The sequence below is a fragment of the Prionailurus bengalensis genome, chromosome D2 (genome assembly GCF_016509475.1).
Source record: "Prionailurus bengalensis isolate Pbe53 chromosome D2, Fcat_Pben_1.1_paternal_pri, whole genome shotgun sequence".
In the NCBI taxonomy this organism is placed as follows: Eukaryota; Metazoa; Chordata; class Mammalia; order Carnivora; family Felidae; genus Prionailurus; species Prionailurus bengalensis.
Window position 1 is genome coordinate 80,240,861 of NC_057351.1, and position 14,517 is coordinate 80,255,377.

General features: G+C 58.3%; 1 protein-coding gene across 5 annotated transcripts in view; it reads right to left on the bottom strand.

The window, feature by feature from the left end:
- Window positions 1-14,517, bottom strand: part of CTBP2 (C-terminal binding protein 2) — a 161,891-nt gene that overhangs the window by 13,081 nt on the left and 134,293 nt on the right. The window lies entirely within an intron of this gene.

A 14,517-nucleotide genomic window follows, 5' to 3' on the forward strand; every position in this document is an offset into this window, starting at 1 on the left:
CATGGCTCCTGAGGAAATCCCTGGTAGAAACAGGCACCCTGGGCTCAGCTCATTACCCCTCTTCACCTGGGCCAGGTGGCGGGAGTCGTGCATGAGGGCGCACAGCTCTCTGGGGACTCGGGAGAGCAGAGAATTTCTCCGAGGACAGCAAAGCGAGCAGCCCCTCCTAGGTCGGGTACCAACATGTCAGAGAGGTCACGTGTCCTGCTGCCGTCAGACCAGGGACACCTGTCCCCACAGCTTGGGGGGTGGGGGCCAGGAGGCAGGTGGGGCCAGTTCTCCCTACACGCTGCCGAAGTGCGGACTGTCCCCCTGCTCCAGGCCGACCGGCTGGCCCAACGGGGCAGAGCGACACCCCCAACCCAATCGAGAGAGGAGCGGAAGCCTGAGGCAGGCGCCCGAGGCTGCGTGTGAGCCCTGGCACGTCCTCCCCGGTGATGCGGGAGCAGCATTTTCTCCAACAAAACCATTCCCTTCAAATCCACGTGCTGGCAAGTCTTGGACCTCGTGCCCTCCCGCCCCGCCACCCCCACCCCCCTGCGGGACCCCGGGACCCAGACGGCCAAGGTGGAATGACTCCCACTTTCTCGACCCATCACGTGTGGGCTGTCACAGGCTACAAGTAAAAAGGAGAAAGCTTCCCGCACATCTTCTGCTTTCAGATGTCAGGACAGGCTTGGACAGTGACCGGCACGTCAAGGCCGGGCTCGGTCTGTCTCATTTCCTTCTTGCACAGAATGTACTTGTGCCGGCTCACGGGGCCTGCTGGGCATGGCTGGGCTCCTGGAGCCCCTGCCAGGAGCCTGTGACGTTCCGGCCCTGGTGGCCTTTGTGTGGCCACGGGGCATGGGGTGAAGGCTCCGGCAGAGGCTTGCACAGGCTGCGCTCAGCTGCGTGGTCTCCCGAAAGGTTCCTCTCCTGCCAGCCCTGCAAAGGCCGCTGGGGGTGCCGGCTGGGGCCCCAGACACGCGAAGCCCCTGCGTGACCAGAGAGGGCTCATCACGCAGCGCGACATGCTTATGTCAGAAGCTGAAAGCGAAATCCCCACCTGGAGCCGTGTCCACGTTCCCACCAGTACGTGGAGGTGGGGAGGGTGTCCCCGTGGTGCCCACATGACCGCTGCAGTGGCCTCTCTGCCCCGGGAGAGCACTCCCACGCCACAGCTGTGGCCTCCTGGGACAATCACCTCATTGAACGAGGAGCAGAGAAAAGGCTTTTGTCCCGGCCTCAGAAGGGGCCAGGGCGCAGGATTCCTCTGGGCAGTGCTTTCTCCATCCCGGGCCGGGATGCACCCAGTGATCTAGTCCCTCCCAGTCTGCGAGTGCCAACAGCACTCCTGCCTAACCCACGCGGCTCCCCAGTGCAGGGCGGTCAAGTGAATCGAGCCCAACAGCCTCGGCACCAGGCAGGAAAACAGGGACTCCCCCACCCCACGACTTCATCAGACCTTACCCCGCATGGCAGGTGGGGATCAGGGTGCCGAGGCGGTTTGTGGGCAGGGAGGGGTTGGTGAGCCCTCTGCTGGCGTTCTTCTTGGCTCAACTGGCAGGTAAGCCCCACAAGAGGTCAAGAGGCGTGTGTGCAAATGGGAAGAAGGATTCCCAGAGAGCAAGGGTGCCATCTTGAGACCAGCCCCGCGGGCCCTGCCCTTTACCCCAACTCTGCAGAAGGAAGTGATGGACGGTAATTCACACGGTGGCCTACACCCTCTCATTTCATCCCTGAGATGGCAGCACCGTCCCCTTTAACAGATGAGAACACTGAGGCACAGAGTGGAAAGCGGCCCCTGGAAAGGGGGCAGGGGAGGCTCGACGTGCTCACTAAAAAGCTCTTGCCTCTGCCCGTCCTTTTGGCCAACGAAAGGGTGAGACTTTGACCCACCCTTCTTTCACCAGATTCTTCTGCCCCTCCCCCTACCTGCTACCAATCCCAGGGGCGGACTCCCATGGACTGGGGGTCTTCCACTGTGTGGTCAGATGGGCCCACCTGTCCCAAGCTGTCCCCCCTACAGGGTGCAGAACACCCTGACTTGCCTCTGAAGGAGCTGGCAAACGTGTTAATCGGACAATGTTTGCAGAGTTCAAGATCATAGTCAGAAACCCAAGTTGTTAATTAAAAAACAACCACAGAGGAAGACGCCGGGCAGGCACAAGACAGGCATCTAGAGCTATCCAAGACATCTGTAGAGGCCGAGGGCCCTCATCACAAGATGTCCATCCACAGCATCAGCGCATGGATCCCGTTACCTGGGCAACACGCTCCAGGTTGCCTAGCGATCGCCCCCCTCCCTGGCTTGGGTCGCCTCCTCTTTGGCGAAACCCACCCTTTGCCCTCGTTCAGGTTGGGCATGCAGAATGCAGCTGAGGCTTGTGCAGGAGACCCAGGGGCTCCCAGCGGAGGCCCCAGGCTCAGATACGGGCTGCAAGGCCTTATGGGGAAGCAGGAAAGGGCAAGGCGCAGGGGGTTGTGCTGGGAACGGATGCTGAGGCGGGGGATGGGGGGCAGCTGCACGGGAGGCGGGTATGGGTGAGACCCACGCGTGTCCTGCGTGAAATGTGGGGGCCGCGGGAAACCCCACTGCTGAGGAGGAGAGAGAGCTGAGCCGGGCCACTGCCAAGATTCACTTCCAGTGAGGAAGGGACCATGCCCATACATGTTCCCTCAGTCACAGCAGGGACTCGTCGACCCACTCACCAGAGAATCCAGTTTAATTCAAGCCACCCTGCTGCCCAGCACCTGCTGTCCCTACAGTGTTGCTGAAGTTGGGGTAGAGGTTCCCAGAAGACTCCAGAAAATGCCAGCGAAGGGAAGTTGCAAATAGACTTGCCACGTTGCCTCATATTAACCAAGGTACTCTTCATCGCTTCTGACATTTTGAGTAATTTTTAGTATTAGGATGTAATGGACGGGTTGTTGCAAATAACCCATTAAGGGACTAGGGGAAAGGGGGTACCCAGGGGCAAGGGCGAACCCTAGGCCTGGAGGGAGTGCCCCATTTCCTCTACAGCCAGGGGATTTGGAGGGGAGAAAGCCAAGGCACAATGAATAAGGAAAATTGACTAAAAACCGATGTCTGTGACCAAAAGCTAGGGTACCGATAAGCAGACACTGCTCAAACCTCCAAAGGTGACATTCAGAAGCTCACAATGTCACTTATTCCCATGTCACGGCCAGGGCAGAGCCAAGTACGACCACATCCCGCACCAAGGAACAACACAGAAACAAGGAGAGAGCCCCTCACACAGTCCCAGAGACCCAACAGAGCCCGAGGAAACACCTGCTGAGGAGGATCTGAGGGTCCTGGTGGCCCTCTAGTCAACACGACTACTCCCTTTCTACAAGTTTGCCTTATTATCTATCTCAGGACAATTCCGGCTGCAGTTGGACACATCGCAAAAAATATATCACCACACTCCTTTCAACAACTTGTCCAGCATTAACTTTGCAAGGCTGGCTCCCCTGCTGTCAATTACTTGCTGGTTTCAGGCTCGCCTCTGCACAAGCAGGAACGTGTTCATCATCAGGGACGCGGTGCCCCAGCTCGAGGCCAGCTCCAATGGCCATCCTCGGGCCCGGTATTACTTACAGCAGGAGCTGCACACGATAAATGGTGAAATTAGCCATTCAGTGGAAAACAACGACGATGCCAGGGCGCAATGCTGATCGTCTCGGGAAAGACAAGTCCACTGGCCTCATGGATTCAGGAGGAGGAGAGGGAGGTCCCCAGGCAGGACACTGGCAGCTCTCTGGCCCCTCGACCGGAATAGCACCCGATTTCTTCTAAGGAGCTGCTGCTTCTACGGGTGACACAGGCTGACAGGGTTGCAGTCGGACTAATGGGACCAGCTTCCCTAAGCAGAGTGACCGAGGGGAACCAGGCTGATCCTACCACATGGGACAGTCCTGTGGGGTTTCTGAGACACATTTTCCGGCTCTCCTGGACACAGTGTGAGTTCGGCTGACATGCTTTCTACAGAACCATGCATCGTGTCTGAAGACCCGAGTTGGTTTCTGTTGCTTGTGACTCAAGAACCAAATGCCTGAGGTTTTTTTTGATTTTGCTATTTTAAGATTTCAAGAAACTCTGCAGTTTTACCCCAAAGCAAAGAGGCCACAATGAACATGTTTCGTCCGGCAGGCAGAGGCCTCTTTTTTACAACCGACCGGATTTTGCCAAAGCACCCCTGCCCTGTGGCAGCCCGGAAACACCTGTGCTAGGTGGGCCGGGATCTTGGACGACAGTCACGAGTGGACCACCCCACCTGCTCAGGGGCAGCCTCTGCTGACCAAGTATGACCACTGAGGGGGAAAGGGCCTGCCAAGCAGCGCAGATTCGAACCCCAATCTTCACTGCTGCTCAGGGGGCCTTGCAGGTAGAACCCAGCTGGGAGCCCTGGGGGCCCTGGAGGCAGTTGCTGGGATTCTCGGGTACTCTGGCAGCTGAGGCTAGAATAAGTACCTGGAAAAAAACTGAGCGATCCATACGGGCCTTAGAAAGATCTGAGACAAAATGCACTGCCCTGCACGCCTAGCCAGAGGCCCTGGAGCCAATTGAATAAAGGGGTTGTCAGTTCCTATCGCAAGGTGGTCTGGAAGGTGGGGAGAGGAGACGCGGCCTCACAAAATCCCAGAGGTCCGCCACGGGTGGGAGAGGGCACTCAGATCTGGACTTGCAGCCTCTGCAGCCCGGACCACTTCACTAGGGTCTGACCATATGACCACGTTGCCCACCACCCCAAGAACAGCATCCCCTTAAGTGCGGGTGCCCCCCAATTAAAAAGCCACTTTCTGCCACCTTGCACAAACCAGCCCTCATTGGCTGGGCTCAGCAGTCCCGGTTTCTAGAAGGCCAGACACAGAATCCGATCTCGGGTCTGATAAGGAGCATATTTCACAGGCTTCCATTTCTACAATCTAGAGCTCAAACTCATGACCGGGGCCCAGCTGGGGACCAGATGCTGACTCCGGGTCACAAATGAACCTGCATCTGAAACTCGGCATTAAACTTGCAGACATGGTGCGGCACCTGGGGGCCTCAGTCGATCGAGCATCCGACTTCGGCTCAGGTCAGGATCTCACGACTCGGGAGTTCGAGCCCCACGATGGGCTCTGTGCCGACAGCTTGGAGCCTGGAGCCTGCTTCAGATTCTGTGTCTGTCTCGCTGCCCCTAACCCACACTCTGTGTCTGTCTCTCTCACAAATAAACAAACAAACAAAAAACTTGCAGACATGGCTCTGCTGGGGGTGGGGGTGGGTCCATCCACCTACTGTGGTGCTCAGTGTTTTGGAACCTGGCCTGGTGATGGAGGTTGTGGCATCTTGGGTCTCGGTGCGAGGTCTCCTTGCTTGTAAACACGTTTACTCGTGGAATAAAAACCGCTCGAAACTGTCAGACACGGGATCTCGACAAGTGTCCCGTGGTTGGCTGCAGTTTGCTCAGAAAGCAGATCTGGAGAGCCAGCAAAGGCACAGTGACCGTCCCCGGAGGCCCAGGGAAGGCCCCGCGCACACGGCAGCTACTTTTGCCCTTCACGAGAAGTGACGTGGGAGAAGACGAGGCCGAGAGACCTCAAGGCAGCGAGCGTAGTAAAATGTGTGTTAAGTGTGGCACTATTCTGTTTATAAAAAAAAAAAAAATTTTTTTTACGTGTATTTATTTTGACAGAGAGAGAGAGAGAGCGCACGCGTGCACATGAGTGGGGGGAGGGGCAGAGAGAGAGGGAGACACAGAATCCGAAGCAGGCTCCAGGCTCTGAGCTGTCGGCACAGAGTCCCACACGGGGCTCGAACTCACGAACTGTGAGATCATGACCTGAGCCGAAGTTGGATACTTAACCACCTGAGCCACCTAGGCACCCTGAGAAGAGGACTTTTTTAAGGGCATAGATATCACACTGTTAATCACATCATAAAATTATAATAATTTCTTAAAAAATTTTTTTAATGTTTATTTTTGAGAGAGAGAGAGAGAGAGCACAAACAGGGGAGGGGCAGAGAGACAGGGAGACACAGAATCGGAAGCAGTTTCCAGGCTCTGAGCTGTCAGCACAGAGCCCAATGCAGGGCTGGAACCCATGAACCGTGAGATCATGACCTGAGCCGAAGTTGGACGCTCAACTGACTCGGCCACCCAGGCACCCCTAGTGTGGCACTATTTTAAAGTTAAAAAAAAAAAAAAAACCCAAAATCAAAAAACCTGTGGTTAGCGTTAGAAATCTCATCTTTGTTTCCACGTCCCCGCCTTTTCATCTGGCAAACCTGCTTTGTGACGTGGTGTCCCCAAGCAGCTCTCCCAGGCCGAGCGAGCTGTGTCCGCGTCCTTCCCATGCCTCCGGGGCCGTCTGGGGACACAGTCCAGGCCTGTGTCCCTGTCCCCATCCCCCCAGCAGAGTACCTGATTTTTCTTAGGTTGTCTCTGTTTTCATGTCTTGTTTTACACTTCCGACAGTCCTGCTGGGGGAGGCCTCCGGGCGGAGGGGATCACGGGGGGGGGGGGGGGGGGGGGGCACGAGAATGAACGTGGAAAACGAACGGGCACGTATAAAATCTGGGGGCTGAGGATCTACAGCAGTTTCTGGCTTCACGTCGGGCAGGCAGCACACTTCCCAGCGGAGGCAGAAATAAAGCCAGTTTGGTGAAACCAGCACCAGCCGACAGCTCGCGGCCCCTCGGAGCTGGGTCTGTCCTCACGCCTTCCCAACTGCGTGCTTTCCTCAGGCTCTGACACGTGGCCCTGGCCCGGCTCTAGGGACCCACAGAGGAACCACCTCCCTCTGGGAGCTCCAAACGCACAGGCAATCTGGAAGAGACGGCGATCCCTGGGGGGTTTCAAAACCAGGAACACGAAGGGAGTCTTAACCAGGGCCAAGCGTGGAAGGCAACTTTTCTAGCACACAAGTTAAATCAGAACACCCCCAAATTCAGCTCCGGCTGGACCACAGTGGCCATTCTGCACACCTTGGGACGGCGAGAACGGAAGAGGAGAAAGGAAAGCGAACCAGCTAAGGAAAGCAAACACACAAGCTCGTTTTCTGCGCTCAGGGCAGGCATCACTAATCGAGCTCGGCACTTGTAGCCTGCAAGTCCCTGTCGAGCACGCCGCCCCACGGAGCCACCCTGCAAGGCTAGCTGCCATCTGCCTGCCACGTGGAGCCCAATCCCCTCCCGAAACCGGCGAAGGAAGGTGAAGGTCGAGGTTTCCCACGATACGCGAACACTGCGAGCCTAAGAAGGGAGCAGGGAGGCTCCAGGAGAAGGAAGCAAAGGCCCACCCAGGATCAGACCCCGGGTGCCGCCCCCGCCAGGCCTGTGACCTGCTGGGCTCCACGGTGGGTGCCTTGGTCTGCATCCACGTCCCTCACGGTGAAGAGTGTCAGCTGCGCCTGGCTCGGGTCATCGACCGCTTAGGACACCTGCCTCCTGTGGTGATCAAAGCCCCTTCCCGACAAGACTTTGCTGCTGCACCCCACCCCAGCCCCCGAGGGGGGAGTGCACCTCCTCACCCCCGGAAATGGGCTGGCCTCGTGCTTTGCTCTGAACAACATCGGGTGGCAGGAGTGATGTGGCATCACTTCCGAGGCGAGTCCCCACAGGGTGGGCGTGGTGCCTTCCACATTCACACGTGAATGTGCGCCCCCCATGGTGCGAGGCACCTGGGAGGAAGGACCGCTGAGCGCAAGGCCCCGTTGGCCCCACTGACAGGGGGCCCGGAGTCATCTGCTAAGTGGCATAGCGGGCCAATGCACTCAGGAAGGCAAGGCCTGGGGGGTGGGGGGTGGCAGTGGGGTCGGAGCCCATGGTATGACCCATGCCCATGCTGCAGAAAGCCCTGGAAGCTTGTCCCCAGGCCTCGCCAAGACAGATCAAGTCCGGGTTCTTTTCAAACCCAGAGGCAAGAGCTCCCCTGGGGGCTGGGTTTGTGCAGGGGCGGGGGGGGGGGGCGCCCCAATCACGGTGAGGTGTGGACGGCTCAGTCATGGGATTCACAGTCACCGGCGTCCCTGTGTGAGGGCCTGGCCGTGGGAGGCTGAGACCCTGGTGTGTGGCCTTTTGAAACCACTTTCGCGTCTTCCCACTTTCTGGATGAGCCCCCAGCTCTTGGACTTCTTACTTGGAACATCCTAGAACTCCTACCTGATGCTAAGCCTTACGGTCGGGGCCTTAGGAGCCTCGTGTCAGAGGTCGCTCTTCCTGTCTGGAATGGAGTTCAACCCTTTCCTCCACCAGCACCGAGACCCGGGACGGCGACAGGGTCCACGCGGTGACTGATGGGCGAGCAGTGGCCTGAGGGCAGAGCCCAACACGGCGACCCTGAGCTCTGCGACGTCCCCGCAAGGGGCCAGCATCGAGAGCCTGGCCCGGCAGAAATTTATTCAACTCGACCCTGACGAAGGGCTAGCCCCAGGCCAGGTGCCGGAAAGACAGCAGGAGTAAAGAGCAAGACAGAACCAGCCTGGCTCAGATCTGGGGCCGGAAAGGAGCGAAGTCCTTCGCAAGCTAAGAGAGCGGCAAGGGCCACGCCATCCATCCCTGTGTGGACGCTCAGCCACTCTGGCCGTTGGCCCAACTCTCTCCAGGGATGCGCGACACAACCAGGCAGGAGGAAGGCTCAGCACGGACACCTCGCACGCAGCCCACGCTCTCCTTGGCCTGGGAGCACCAGCGACTTAGAGGCAGCTGGGTCTCCCAAGGCCACGTTCTTCCCCTGAGCTGTGGACCTACTAAAAACCACTGCATCGCACGTTACCAGGTGACAGCTATAGGCCCGAGTGCTCTCTCAGTGAAGCTGTTAGGAAAATAACACAAGGGTGGGAAAACCTGGCCTCGCCAGGCCCTCCGAGCACCCAGGGGCCGGGCTGTCGGCGGTAACGCGCAGAAGGGGACTGACTCCCCAGAGGGCTGGCTGTGTCCCACGGGGGCGCCTGGTTTTAAGCCACTCCTCAGCTCTGATTTTAATGTTGTCCGCAGTCAGCTGGAGGTTCAGATGGCCACAGGATAAGGAGACTAGCTTCTTAAATAAAACATGGATCTTAATGAGTCACGGCCCTCCCAGGGAGGCCACCTCCTTTTGTGGCTCAGGTAACAGGTGGACAGAAAGCCAGCCACGCGGGCGGCTCTCAGGTTCCCAGGAGCCCGAGCCACCGCCCCCTCCCCACCCAAGGCTTGCAGGGCGACTGCAGTTAGCCCAGCGTGCGTGTGTGCTCCTGTGTGTGGGGACTGCCAGAATAGAGAAGCAGGTGTCTATATTTGCGGGAACCACATCATCCAGTCAAAAAACCCAAAAAACAACGTAGAACTTCTGTACCTCCAGAAAGACAAGCATTTGTTGTCGCTTTAACTGGTTCCTTAGAGCAACCCAGGGAAACTGTCCCAGCCGCCTGAACCGTACAGAATGCCCACACCACACCTGGGACCTTGAACAGAGAAAAGTGACAGCAACTTTTCCTTTTTCCTACAGAGCTTAAGAACAAAACCAAGAGCCATTTACTGCTTGCTTGAAATCATTCCCGTGGACACTCACACGCGCAGGTGCCCCCCAGCCCTGCCGCGCTCGATGCATCCTTTCCAGAGTGGCTCCTGGCTTTGAGGGTGTGAGCCGTCGCCACCCTCACCAGTCGCCAGGGGGGGTCCCAGGTTTCAGGTGAATCCCTTTGTCCTGAAGGAGCTCCTGAGGCGGGGGGGGGGGGGGGGGGGGGGGGGGGGGGGGGGGGGGGGGGGGGGGGGGGGGGGGGGGGGGGGGGGGGGGGGGGGGGGGGGGGGGGGGGGGGGGGGTGCGGGGGGGGGGGAATGAGCTTCGACCAGCTCAGGGCCACGGGGACAAGACAGAAAACCAAGCACGCGGGTGCGGGGCACATTTCCACAGCCAAGGATGCAAGGTTCTGCTTCTATTTGTGGTAAAACATGATTCATGTTCTGGATTTCCCCAAAGGCCAGTCTCACGTGGGTGGTCCTGGAGCGCGGAAGGAGGGAGGATGGGCTGGAGGGATGTAATCTGGGTCCAAGGGCAGCAGACACTCGGCTCAAGACCAACCGACCCCCAGGTTCAAGGACCCACTGGCTTCCCATCTGGGCGAGGTCACAATTCACCTTCCAGTTTCCCAGCATGCCTTGGGCCTGGGACCCAACTCGCCTGATGACAGCTGATCCCAACAGCTTAGGGGAGAGGGTGGGCCTTCAGGTTCCCCTCTCCCGGGCAGCACTGGCTACCTGTCAATCAAGAGTCCCGGGGTTTCTCACAGCAGGGATGGACCGTTCCCTGTGGGGTTGTTCTGGATTTGGGGCCCAAGAGACGAATCGCAGGGTGGTTAATTGTCATCCAACGTGATCTTGAGGAACCAAAAGAAGTCAACCCCTCCCTCTGTGGTACCCTCCAAGCTGGGACCTCGCCCAGGGCCCACCCAAGTCCCTCTGGTCTGCTGGTGGCCCCTGGAGCCCCGAGAAAGACGGAGACTGAAAAGACGTATCCAGACCAAGTCCCAGAACACCACAGAATGTTGAGCAAACTGAAGAGCGGGTGGTCCCATTCCCCAAGCCACTCTCGGGGACACGAGGTCATTCCTCGAAGTGCCCTAAGAACCAACAGGCACCCATGGGCCCGGCTGATAAGAAACCCGGTCTGGCAAACGCCAGCTTGGCTCTCGACCTCTGCCCCTAAAAGCATTAACCCAAGGACGCCACGGACCGACGCTTTGCCAGACCGTGCTTACAGGAAGCCACCTGATGGCAGCCCCTGGTCAGGCGGGCTCGCTGAGGCTCCAGGGGAGGCTCTGGGGTTCGGGATGTGCAGGCTTGGAAGGAGGAACTAGTTCCCCGAGGCCTCGGGGAAGGGATGAGCTCAGAGGACTGAGCTTCGACCAGTGCTGGTGGGGGAGCGGGGGGAGCATGACACAGTTCAGTCCCTTCTAAACGTTAACTGGAGAAATGGTCGAGCCATCAGGCCTCGTGGAAAGAGGACAGAGGTAAGAAAAGCGAGAATTCGCCACCCAGAGCTCCCCACACCAAGTATTTTTTCCTAGAAAATACTCAGAGTGTGTAGGGTATTTACCAGTTACCATATGTCTGTTTCCTTGGGCTTTCAATTAGCCCAGGGTGGGGGTGGGGGAAGAAACGTGTTCCACAGCCTTCGACAGAAGCTCTGGGCAAGCTAACGAGGCCTGTTCACGGCCCTGAGGTGCTGCCCCGGAGAAAACCTTACTCCCCTCCTGTTACTGGGCTGGAGTCCATTTATCGTTTAGCTCGTAGACGGTGCCGGACGTAACACGCCAGCCACGTGGGAAACCATCCATGCAGGTGTCTGACCAACACACCGCCAAGGTCACCGCTTCCCCAGGGACTGCGCTTCGCCACCGTGAGAGCCACGTCCCACACGGGAGAGCAGCTGCCGGTGTTTGTCAAGGAGCAAACATCCGCGGGAACCCCAAGGGCTCCGAGCAAGGACGACGACGGCTCGTCGCCACCGTAGGGCCTTGCCCGAGTGGCCGGACGCTCACAACCGTGCACCTGTGTGCCCGGAACGCGCGGACACCGTGCTACAGGGCCGTGGGACGCAGGCCTGGCTCCCGGGCCTCGTCTGTGCACCCCGCTCCAGCCCTGGGGAGCGGGGAACGGGGGCGCAGACCCTGGTCTCCCCCTGGCCCACGGCTGCGGAGGGATGGGCTGTCCCTCCAGGACTTCCAGAAGGGCTCTACCTGCCCACAGTGGGGGTGGGGGGGGGGGCCACCAGCAGAGGCCACTGGGCTGTTCCATCGGAGTATGTCTCAAGTGCTAAAAATGTGCCCATGGCAACAACAGAAGGAGATGTTTGAGAAAAATAAAATGAAATAAAGATGAGAAGAGAAGGGGCAGTTGCCAGAAGAGTCTGGCAGAGGCAGGCTTTGCACGCCCACTGCGGCCTGTGTGCTGCTGGAGTGTCCCTGGCTCACGCAGGGCCCCAGGGGGCCGCAGTCAACCCACCGACCGCAGGGACTCGCCTACCCCAACCTCTCTCCACGGGAGCACTTGAGGGCCCTCGCACTCAGAAGGGGCTGTGGCAGTCTAGGGGGCACAGCAAGGTCAAGGAAGCCCCTGGGGGGGGGGGGTGCCCGACCAGGCTGAGGACAGACCCCCAGTCTCTTTGGGGCCCGGAAGGGCCTTTCCTTCCAAAGGACAGCAAGCCAGGTGCTCAGGTGACCTGTGACCCGGGAGCAGCTGCGAACGACCCTGCCCCTACAGGCTTGTCTCACCAAGGTCCTTGGGCTGCCCGTGCGTGCCCGGCACCCTGGTCTTTCCTGGTCACCACATCAGCCACTGGGTCCTCTCCTGGAATAAGATGGACTGACTCCTTTGGTGCCCCCTCTCCCCTCGCCCGGGGAACAGACAACATGCTTTCTTCCTGAAGGCCCCTGGAAGAGCCCGGGAGACCCAGGCTTATTCTTCTGCCCATATACTGCCCAGGCCCAATGCCCGCAAAAACAAAATAGTGCCCTGTTTCTTAGTTACAACAGCCACCAAGGCCGGGACGGGAGAGGGAAGAAGCCCAAGGCTTTCAGCTAACTCGGTTTTTTCATGTATCCCTAAAACCAAAGAGGAAAGAGATTCTAAAGACCCTTTAACAGGCTTGCTATCCGGTGGGCCAGCAGCCAAACGTGCTGCCCTCGGGCCCCAGAGTGGCCGGGAAGCTGATTTTCCCAAGCACGGCAGCTGGTGTGATGTCCCCTCCCTGCTCTTCTCCTCTGTAACTTTTTTTCTTAAAATCTAATGACTCCCAAAGTGTTCCAGGCTCGAAGCCCAGTTCACAGGAAAACACTAGAACCCATCACAAAGTCATATTTATTCCATCAAATGAAAAGCAGCTCATAGAGAAATCCCCAGTGGGGAAGTGGGGCAGGTTGAGAGGTCAGCTTGAAGCACCGCAGAAAGAGGGGGGTGGCCGGGCCCATGCCGTGCGCCTGGGGACAGCGTTCGCCTCTCCAAGGCACGGCCCCCTTCAACAACGGAGGAAAATCGCTACTTCCCTTGGGCCTCGGCGATGCCTCCTGAAGGGCTGGCCGGAGGAAGAGGCAGACACCCTGGAGAGGAAATCAGACGCCAGCTGCAGGAACAGCTCACCCAGACCCCAAACCTGCACGTGGTGGGTTTAGCAATCGCGCCTGGAGGAGGTCCAGTGAAAATCTTCACCGATGTTTTATAAAAACCAGAAGACAGCACCGCAGGAAGTGGCCAGAAGTCAGGGAGCCCCTGAACGGAGCGGGGAAGGTTGGGCCATCATGGGGAGGTAACACACGGAGGCAAACTGCAAACCTGGCTCGTGCAGATTCTTTGGACGGGTGGTCAAGGGCAGGAGACGCCTTGGGATCGCTCAGAGAAAGCGGCTTCTGAGCGATGGGGCTCAGTGGTTCCCTCCGGTGCACGGTGTGGATTTTTAAGGGATCTCATTTCCCTCTTAACTAGGGTTACTAGGAAGCCTGGAGTGAAATTCCCACCTGTCTTTGGGCACAAGACCGCACGGAAAGCTCTCTGTGTTCTGGCCTCATCATCCAGCTTCGTTTTTTTCTTCTGTGCTTTCTTTTTCCACCACCTACTCGATTCTTCCCTCGTGTGTTAGAGCCCTCCCCTTTGCTAGGCTTACATCCTCTTAGGACAAAGGGGCGTGTGCCCTCCACTGGAGCACACAGAAGAGTTAATTTCCTTGGTGCTCCCAAAAGGCAGCACAGCACAGAGGGAAGGCTCTTGGCTCTGGGGCACAGCAGCAGGGCCCCCATGCAGCTGGCAGGGCCCCAGCTGGGGACAGGAATGTACCCAGAAGGCACCCAGGGAGCTGTACGTGCACCAAGCTTGGCCATGAGCAAAGCCTGGGCCAGCGTAGGTGTGACATAGTCCTCAGGTCCCTGGGGACGAGGGGAGCCCATCACCCCCATGTCATATTTGAGGAAATGAGCCTCAGAGCACCATGGGACTCCTCCAGAGTCACCCCCTTGACCCTGTTCTCGCTAACATAGACCTCAGCCTCCAGCCGAGGCTGGTTTCTCCTTCCCGGCTTTATGCCACTTGACTGTCGCACTGAGCTTGGTGGCTCATCGTGGCACAGAGACCAGTCACAGGCTTGGAGTCAGACAGGCTGGCTTCACGTCCCAGCCCTGCGGTGTGACCTGGGCGAAAGCACGAACTCCCTGAGCCTCAAGATCCGTCATCTTCACGGGGAATCACCCAGTTTCTCAGGACTTCAGATGGGATAATCCTTGTCAAATGTTCCAGAATGGTGACCATTCCCACCATTTCCTGGGCTGATTCACCCCTACCCTGCTTGCACGTGGTCCGTGTTGGGAGCACTCACTCCCCCTTGGCCCCACCGGCACCTCGGCTACCTGGGATGGGGACCCCAAAGTCAGAGTTCCTGCCCAGAGCCCTCATGGCTTCGTACAAACTCAGCACACCGGGATGCTTCCTCCTGCAGCGATCTTGTTTAAACAACAAGTTGTTCCGCTCACATTTGGCAAAACCTTCCTGGGACCAATTCTCAACGGCTCTCAGGAGAACAT